The following is a 9,393-nucleotide window of genomic DNA, read 5'->3' on the forward strand; positions in this document are numbered from 1 at the left end:
GTACTGCCGGAGAAGCTCGTCCTCACGCTCCCAAGTACACTCCTCAGGAGTCCTTCCGGTCCACTGCACCTTGACCATCGGAATGATCTTGCTCCTCAGCTGCTTCTCGCCACGATCGAGAATCTTTAGTGGACCTACGGGAGTCTTTAAGTTCTCCTGAACTTCCACATCATCCGATTGCACCACGTGCGAAGGATCTGCTATGTACCTCCGAAGCAGGCAAGCCGGTAGGCAACATGTCCTACTCTACCAAGAATCTGGTATGGCCCAATAAAGCGCGGGCTCAGCTTCCTCACTCCGAGTGCCCGTCCAACACCGGTGACAGGTGAAAGTCTCACAAACACGTGCTCACCCTCACTGAACTCCAGTGGACGATGCTTGACATCGTAGTAGCTCTTCTGACGATTCTGCGCCTGCTTCAGCTTTTCCCTTATCATCTGGATCTGCAGGGTGGTATCTTGGACAAAATCCAAGCCAAATAACTCACGATCCCCAACCTCCGACCAGCAGGTAGGTGTACGACACCTCCTACCGTAGAGCACCTCGTAGGGTGCCATGCCCAGGCTAGCATGGAAACTGTTGTTATAAGAAAACTCTACCAATGGAAGGTACCTATCCCATGCCGAGCCCTGCTCCGACGTGCAAGCCCGCAACATGTCCTCCAAGGTCTGGATAGTCCGCTCAGTCTGTCCATCAGTCCGAGGGTGATAGGTTGTACTCAATCTCAACTGCGTACCAAAAGCTCCCTGCAGCGCCTCCCAGAACCGAGATGTGAACTTCGGATCCCTATCACTGATGATACTCACGGGCACCCTGTGAAGCCTCACAATCTCGCGAACATACAATCTGGCCAACTGCTCTGTAGTGAAGCTCACCTTCACTGGAAGGAAATGGGCAGACTTCGTCAGTCTGTCCACAATGACCCATATCGAGTCACAGCCAACCTGAGTCTTCGGCAAACCCACAACGAAGTCCATGGAAATGCTCTCCCATTTCCACTCTGGAATCTCAAGAGGCTGAAGTTTACCAGACGACTTCTGGTGTTCAATCTTCACTTTCTGGCAAACCAAACACTTGGACACAAAGATGGCAACATCTTTCTTCATGCCCGGCCACCAGAAGTTCTTCTTCAAGTCTTGATACATCTTAGTAGCACCAGGGTGGATAGAAAACTGACCCTTATGGCCTTCTGCCATAACCTCTTCTGTCAACGGACCTCAAGGAACCACAATCCTCCGCTGGAACAAAAGCAATCCATCATCATTCCAAGACACACCGTCTTGGTTCTTCACATAATCCAGACACTCTCTCTGAACTTGTGCCTCTTTGATCTTTTCTAGCAGCTCGTTCACAACATCAGATGCTTCAAACCCGAGAAGTACGCTCACGCACGGAGCGGTCACTGCCAATTGGCGAAACTTCTCAACCACATCGAAGTTACCAAGTAGCAAACTGGATGAACTACTGGATTTTTGACTCAAAGCATCGCCTACCATATTGGCCTTGCCAGGATGATACCTTAGCTCAAAGTCGTAGTCCTTTATGAATTTCATCCATCTCCTCTGCCTCATGTTCAACTCCTTCTGGTCGAACAGGTACTTCAAACTCCTGTGATCACTGAATACCACAAACCTCAAACCAAAAAGATAATGCCTCCAAATCTTGAAAGCAAACACAATCGCAGCCAACTCCAAATCATGAGTCGGGTAGTTCTCCTCATGAGGCTTCAACTGCCTCGAAGCAAAAGCAACAGCTCTACCAGACGGCATCAGCACACAGCCCAGTCCCTGTCCAGAAGCATCACAATAAAGCTCAAACTGCTCCTCAGGATCAGGAAGGATCAACACAGGTGAAGAAGTCAATCTCTCCTTCAACTCCTGAAAGAACGCCTCACACTCGTGAGTCCACACAAATGGAGTCTCTTTTCGGGTAAGGCGAGTCAAAGGGAGAACCATCGTCGAAAAACCCTTGATGAACCTCCGATAGTAACCTGCCAAACCTAAGAAGCTCCTCACCTCCGTAGCTGTCTTGGGTCTCTCCCAATCCAACACGGCCTCAATCTTGTTGGGATCCACTGCAACTCCATCTGCTGAAATCACATGCCCCAGAAACTTGACTGATTTGAGCCAAAACTCACACTTAGAGGGTTTAGCATAAAGCTTTTTCTCCTTCAGCACTTGCAGAACTATCCTCAGATGCTCTGCATGCTCCTCCTCAGTCTTGGAGTAGATCAGAATATCATCAATGAAGACAATCACAAACTGATCCAGATACGACTGGAAAATCCTGTTCATGTAATCCATGAACACTGCCGGCGCATTTGTGAGTCTAAACGGAATCACCAAATACTCAAAATGACCGTATCTCGAACGAAACGCGGTCTTCGAGACATCCTTCGGCTTCACCCGAATCTGATGGTATCCGGACCGGAGATCAATCTTGGAATACACACAAGCACCCCTGAGCTGATCCAACAGATCATCAATACGAGGAAGGGGATACTTGTTCTTGATTGTCACCTTGTTCAACTGCCTGTAGTCGGTGCACAATCGCATTGTCTCGTCCTTCTTCTTCACAAAGATAACCGGTGCTCCCCAAGGAGACACACTCGGTCTAATGAAATCTTTCGCCGAAAGATCCTCAATATGCTTCTTAAGCTCAGCCAACTCCCGTGGCGACATCCGATAAGGAGCTAAAGAAATCGGCCCCACACCGGGCAACAAGTCAATGGAGAACTCTATCTCCCGCTGTGGCGGAAACTCAGGAATCTCCTTAGGAAACACCTCGAGGAACTCCCCCACCACAGGAATGCCAGTGATATCCTCCTGTGTCCCACTCACCAAACCACCCAACATGACATAACCCAATGCCCCTGCTCGCAGCGCTCTCCTGGCCTGCAGCAGTGAAATGTATGGCGAGGAACTAGCTGTGGAATCACACGGAGACATCACCACGCGCTTTGCACAACAATCAATCAATGCACAGTTTCTAGACAACCAATCCATGCCAAGAATAATCTCAAGGTTGGCCATCGGCAACCCTATCAGATCTACCGAGAACTCACGGCCATCCCACTGAAACTCTACATCGCGATGTACAGTGGTAGAATCACAAATCTCTCCGGTGGCGGTAGTCACCCGCAACGGTGGAGAAAGCACAGCACTGGGCAACTCAAGCCCCAAAGCAATCGGGGTAGCAACAAACGAATGAGTAACCCCAGAATCAAAGATAGCATCGACAAAAGAATCACCAATAGACATAGTACCTCTGACAAGGTTCGGAGCGCGGTCCGACTGCTGCCTATCCAGTGTATACACTCTCCCAACAGAAGGTGGCACTGCAGGTGCCGAAGAAGATGCCATCGGAACCATCTGCAAAGGAACTGCCTAAACAGCTGCATCTCTCGCCGTCGACGACGAAAAATCTCTAGAGAAGTGGCCCTCCTTGCCACACTTGAAGCACAGCAACTGCCCCGTAGCACAGCGTCCCACATGCTCCTTCCCACATCCCGAACATCTCGGAGTGGTAGGAGGCCTAGCAGAACTCCCCTGATGTGAAACAGCTCTCTTGAACTGACCAGGCGCCTGCCTAGTCGCTAACTGCTTTCCCTTGCTCTTATCAGCAAACCTCTTGTCCTTCCAAGAAGTAGGAGCAGGAGTGGAACCACCTGTTCCCTTGCTCTCCTCAACCTTGGCCCTCTTGGCCTTGCTTGCCACACAAACATCCTCGATGTCCTTACACTGCTGAACCAGTGTACCAAAGTCCCTCGAAGCAGCACCAGCAAGATGCTCAGCAATCACCTCACTAAGTCCCCTGCGGAACTTAGCTGCCAGAAATAACAGAGTAGGAGGAACCATCCGGAAGTGTGAAAACTTCACTAGCTCATTAAACTTAGCCAGGTACTCATCAACAGACATCGAGCCCTGTACCAAACGATCAAACTCTCCCTGCTTCCTCTCCTGCGCATCATAGGGAAAGTATCAGCCCAGAAAGCACTCCTCAAAGAATGGCCACGTCATGACACGGCCCTGCCTCTCAAAAGCACGAGAGGTGTGCGTCCACCACTCATGGGCATCGCCCTTCAGCATGTAGGTCGAGAACATCAGCTTCTGTGGGTTTGTACACTGCATAACCCGAAAGATCTTGTCCAGCGACTCTAGCCATCTCGCAGCAGCAATAGGATCCAAAGACCCCTCAAACACAGGTGGCTTATGCTTCCTGAAAGCATTCAGCCGGCGATCGATCACATCACGATCCTCAGCAATCCTCACAAGGGGCTCCCCCGTCTCAGCGGCATGAGTAGCACTGTCGATGTGACTATGGCTCTCCTCCTGAACACTAGGTGGAGGCGGTGGCGGTGGTGGTGGAGCCTGGCCAATAGCAGGACCAGCTCTCATCTCCTCCAACATGACTCTCATCATCGTCATGTTCGCCATCCTGTTCGCCTCGAGGACTTCCTCAGTGGTCCTCCGGTTCGCTTCACGAACCTCAGCTGCGGCTATCCGGTTCGCCTCGCGAACAGCTTCCATCATTGCCGCGTTGGCCACTCTAGCGGCCTCCTGATCGGCTAACCTAGCCGCCTGCATCTCAGCCAATGCAATCAGGATAGGATCGAATTGATCCTCAGAAGTCTCTCGTGTTCTCCCGGACCTTACCATGACTCTGCACAAGTTACACAAATTATGAGTTGATCAGGCCCACGCAATATGATCACATATACATCATCATAATAAAATTCGACGGAGTAAACACAAAGACAGACACAACCAAACAACCTAGCAATTGCAATACATACAGGCTTTTCCCTCGAACCATTGCTCTGATACCATAAATGTAACACCCCGTATATATCTGGTAATGTTATCATAATATCGTATTAAGTTGCGCTTAATTAAAATGCGGAATTACTTTTTCTTTTCAATTATGATGCCATTAACAATACCAACTTGCTTAATAATCAATTAATAAAACATCGTCTGTATGTAATTGCAATAAAACAGCTAACTGAAATACCTTATAACTTAGATAATATAAGTGTGGCTCTAGTCATGGAACTACAACATCATAGATCGGACCATCTAACAGTTTATACAACTCCAAACTACAAGTACTAGCAGAAAGTGTCATGGACAATCCCCATGCTCACACAAATAAGGCAACATGCCCAACATCAATCTCAACAACAACATAATTATAAAAGGCATAAAACATAATTAGCATCAATATCCAGTCATGCTAACAAATAAGCAGAAACAACATAATCAGCTAAGCTCTGGTCTCCTGCCGCCTGAGGCATCAGTACCCATACTACCTGATCCTGAAATAAGCATTCCCCAAACGTGGGTTAAGATCTCTAATCTAGAAATCTCAGTAAGTCAGTGAGTCCTCAAGGATCTTCCACCCCAAGCTCACTTACATGTGCAATATAAGTTCAAAAACAGTTTATCATTTATCATTTCTAAAACAATGCAATGCAGCAGATAATCATGCCATGTGTGTCAATACTAATCTACTGGCCAGAGACAGTGCAGGTATACGTCTATCACCTACACACCGTGCAAGTACCACTTGCATTCACCCCGGTACACCGTCTTGTATGGCGCTACATACTCAGGCTTCCCGTCAAGATGAAATAACACATGCATATTAAAAGCCATTACATGTAAAGTTCAATCAACATATCAAATATCCAAAAGCATGCACACAGCATGCATAAACCATACCCCCATGGGACATGGTGGAACCACAACATGGCTAAACCGAGGACACGAAAGCTTACCTTGCAAGCTAACTCCAAAAGCCAAGAGTCCACAGCTCAAAGTCCAAACACAGCAGATTCACAATCTGTTATGGACCAATACTATATCAATAATAATGCAACACAAGCATATAACTTAAAGACAACGCCCCTCCTTACGTTTTACGTCTTAAGGCTCCATACCAAGCCATAAGTCCTTAATCACAACGATTCTGACTTAGTTCATTAATTACAGAAGTTCAACTTCATCAATCTAGGGTCCACAAACACCCAATAGCCTACTGTACACACAGCACAGCTACTGTTCTACAAAATCCCAGAATATCCGGATATTCCTCGGGACCATATCCGGATATGCAATATCCGGATATCTCACTGGACATATCCGGATATGCAATATCCGGATATCTAGAATCCCATATCCGGATATCTATTATCCGGATACTCAAAACCCATATCTGGATATCACATATCCAGATATTCATCGGGCACATATCCGGATATTTCACGACAGAATGCAGAAAATGCATTTCGTGAAGATATCCTTCCAAGGTTCCATTTTTAACACTTACTTACGTTAAAGCATGCATCTTTGTACTGATTAAGGTTCACACCCCAGTTGGTTACTTGATTAATCCTTTAAACATGCAAAGATCACACCTTTAATCCATTAAAACACAAGCTCAAGGTAGGTACAACTCACCAAAGCTCAAAACAGAGGTTGGAGGTGCTCTTGGAGCTCACAACCAGCTCCCAAACTCTGAATTGGAGGAGTGCACGAAAATGCACAACAAGGTGGTTCCTTTCTTCCCAAAGATGACCACTTGGAGCTTCAACAACCAAGAACAAAACCTCTACACTCCAACCTACTAACTCAGCCCCCTCACAAGCTCAACACAACCACCAACACTCAGAAAGAGACCAACAAAGCAGTCCCAAAGCAGTCCCAAAGCTAGCTCTCACCTTCTCCAAGTGTTTAGAAAGAAGGAACAAGCATCAAAGGTGATAACTTGGCCAAGAAATGAAGGGAAGAGCAATGGAGCACTATTCTGGTCAGCCTCCACCAACAACTCACGCTGGAAATTCTGTTTTCTAGGGCTATGTGCCCTTAAAAATGAGTATTTATAGCCCAAGCCAATTAAACACACAGTATTATCTTTAATTTCTACGCTTAGCATTTTAATCCCAAATTTTGGATTCTGAAACTAGACATTTTTCTAAGAATTATCATATTTTTCTTATAATTTTCTGAGCACTTTTCCGGTACGCGCTTTTCCAAGCCAGTACCGGTTTCTAGTACCAGTTCTCATTATCTGGACTTGAAACTCGCTTTACAAGTCCTACATATTATTCTAGTAATTTTCATGCATTTATTATAATTTTCCGGGATACTTTTTCGGCACGCATTTATACCGACTAGCAGAACCGGTATCTGCACTTTTCTTCCGAAAAGTGACTTTCAGTATTATTACTCACTTACTATGATTATTAAAACCTCATAATAATTATTAGAGTCAATTATGGAATCATTTCCTAATTTTGCATAATTAATTAATTAAATACTTTAATTAACGGTGCGAGTTCTTACAATGACGGTGTAATTGTGTCAATTTTTGTCATCTTCAACTTGAATTTCTCCCTTATGTAACATAAATGTCTGGTAAAGCGATTTAAGGAGAGGTTGCTTTCCTTGGTTGGTCTTATAGTTCGTGACCTATAACCGGCAGATAGGGGCGGAGTTTGCTTGCTCTTCACTCAGGGGTTGCTCCTAAACATGCTCTTCTTCTTTCCTTGGGAATAGTCTCAATATGGAAACCAAAATAACAAATTTAGCGCTAGATGTAGTAAAAGAAATAATGGTGAACCAACTAGAAATTCTTTTTAGAGTATACAGGGATACTATAGGAGATGTGAACTTACCAACAAGAGTCAATCTCCAAGAGGTAGCCAAGCGTCTTTTTTTTATCGACGGTAGATTCAATGGCTAAACCAAATCTATTTAGACCTCGTCAATTAGGGCACGCAAAGTCCCCACTTTTCCCACGCTCTAGATTATATTCTGCTTTAGTTCAAATCATTTCCATTCTGCGGCATTCTCCCTGACCTCGAGGTCAAATGAATGGAATGAAAATGATGGAATTCTCTTTAAAAGCTACGGAACTAACAACTCTATTAGAAAGTAGAATTATCAACTTTTACACAAATTTTCAAATGGATGAGATCGGTCGAGTGGTCTCAGTTGGAGATGGGATTGCATGTGTTTATGGATTGAACGAGATTCAAGCTAGTGAAATGGTTGATTTGCCAGCGGTGTGAAAAGAATACCGTTGAATCTTGAGAATGAGAATGTCAGAATTGTTGTCTTTGGTAGTGATACCACTAGAAAAGAAGGAGATCTTGTCAAACACACTAGATCTATTATGGATGTTCCTGCGGGAAAGGCTGTGCTAGGGCATGTGGTTGACACGTTGGGACCTATTGATGGAAGAATGGCTCTAAGCCATCACAAGCGAAGACGTGTCAAAGTGAAAGCCCCTGGGATTATAGAACGTAAATATGTGCACGAGCCTATGCAAACAGGGTTAAAAACAGTAGATAGCCTGGTTCCTATAGGTCGTGGTCAACAAGAACTTATAATCAGGGACCGACAAACTGGAAAAACAATTATTGCTATCGATACCATATTAAACCAAAAGCAAATGAACTTAAGGGCCACCTCTGCAAGTGAGATATTGTATTATGTCTATGTAACGATTGGACAGAAACGCTTAAATGTGGCATAATTAGTTCAAATTCTTTCAGAAGCGAATACTTTAGAATATTCCATTCTTGTAGCAGCCACCACTTCGGATCCTGCACCTCTGCAATTTCTGGCCCCATATTCTGGGTGTGCCATGGGGGAATATTTCTACGATAATGGAATGCACACATTAATAATCTATAATGATCTTAGTAAACATGTTGTGGCATATCGGCAAATGTCATTTTTGTTACGCCGACCACCAGGCCGTGAGGCTTTCCCAGGCGATGTTTTCTATTTACATTCCGCTAAACGATCGAACCAGACATGTGCAGGTAGCTTGACCTCATTATCCTTCATTGAAACACAAGCAGGAGACATATCAGCCTATATTCCAACCAATGTGATCACCATTACTGATGGACAAATATGTTTGGAAACAGAGCTCTTTTCTCGCAGAATTAGACCTACTATTAACGTCGGCTTATCTGTCAGTCGCATCGGGCCTGCCGCTCAATTGAATGCTATGAAACAAGTCTGCGGGAGTTTAAAACTTGAATTGGCACAATATCACGAAGTGGTCGCCTTTTCTCAATTTGGCTCAGACCTTGATGCTGCGACTCAGGCATTACTCAATAGAGGTGCAAGGCTTACAGATGTACTGAAACAACCACAATATGCACCACTTCCAATTGAAAAACAAATTCTAGTCATTTATGTAGCTGTCAATGGATTCTGTGATCAAATGCCATTAGACAAAATTGCTCAATATGAGAAAGCCATTCTAAGTACTATAAAACCAAAATTACTACAATCACTAAAAGGTGGACTAACTAGCGAAAGAAAGATAGAACCAGAGAAATTCTTAAAAGAAAAAGCAATTTCCATATTATGA

At 44.9% G+C, this 9,393-nt stretch overlaps 1 pseudogene; it reads left to right on the plus strand.

Moving 5' to 3' along the window:
* The first annotated feature begins 7,891 nt into the window (after positions 1–7,891).
* On the plus strand, positions 7,892–9,393 carry LOC133284631 (ATP synthase subunit alpha, mitochondrial-like; annotated as a pseudogene).

This window comes from Gastrolobium bilobum, unplaced genomic scaffold (assembly GCF_033153095.1).
Source record: "Gastrolobium bilobum isolate Gb01-03AN ecotype WA unplaced genomic scaffold, APGP_CSIRO_Gbil_v1 utg5633, whole genome shotgun sequence".
Classification (NCBI taxonomy): Eukaryota; Viridiplantae; Streptophyta; class Magnoliopsida; order Fabales; family Fabaceae; genus Gastrolobium; species Gastrolobium bilobum.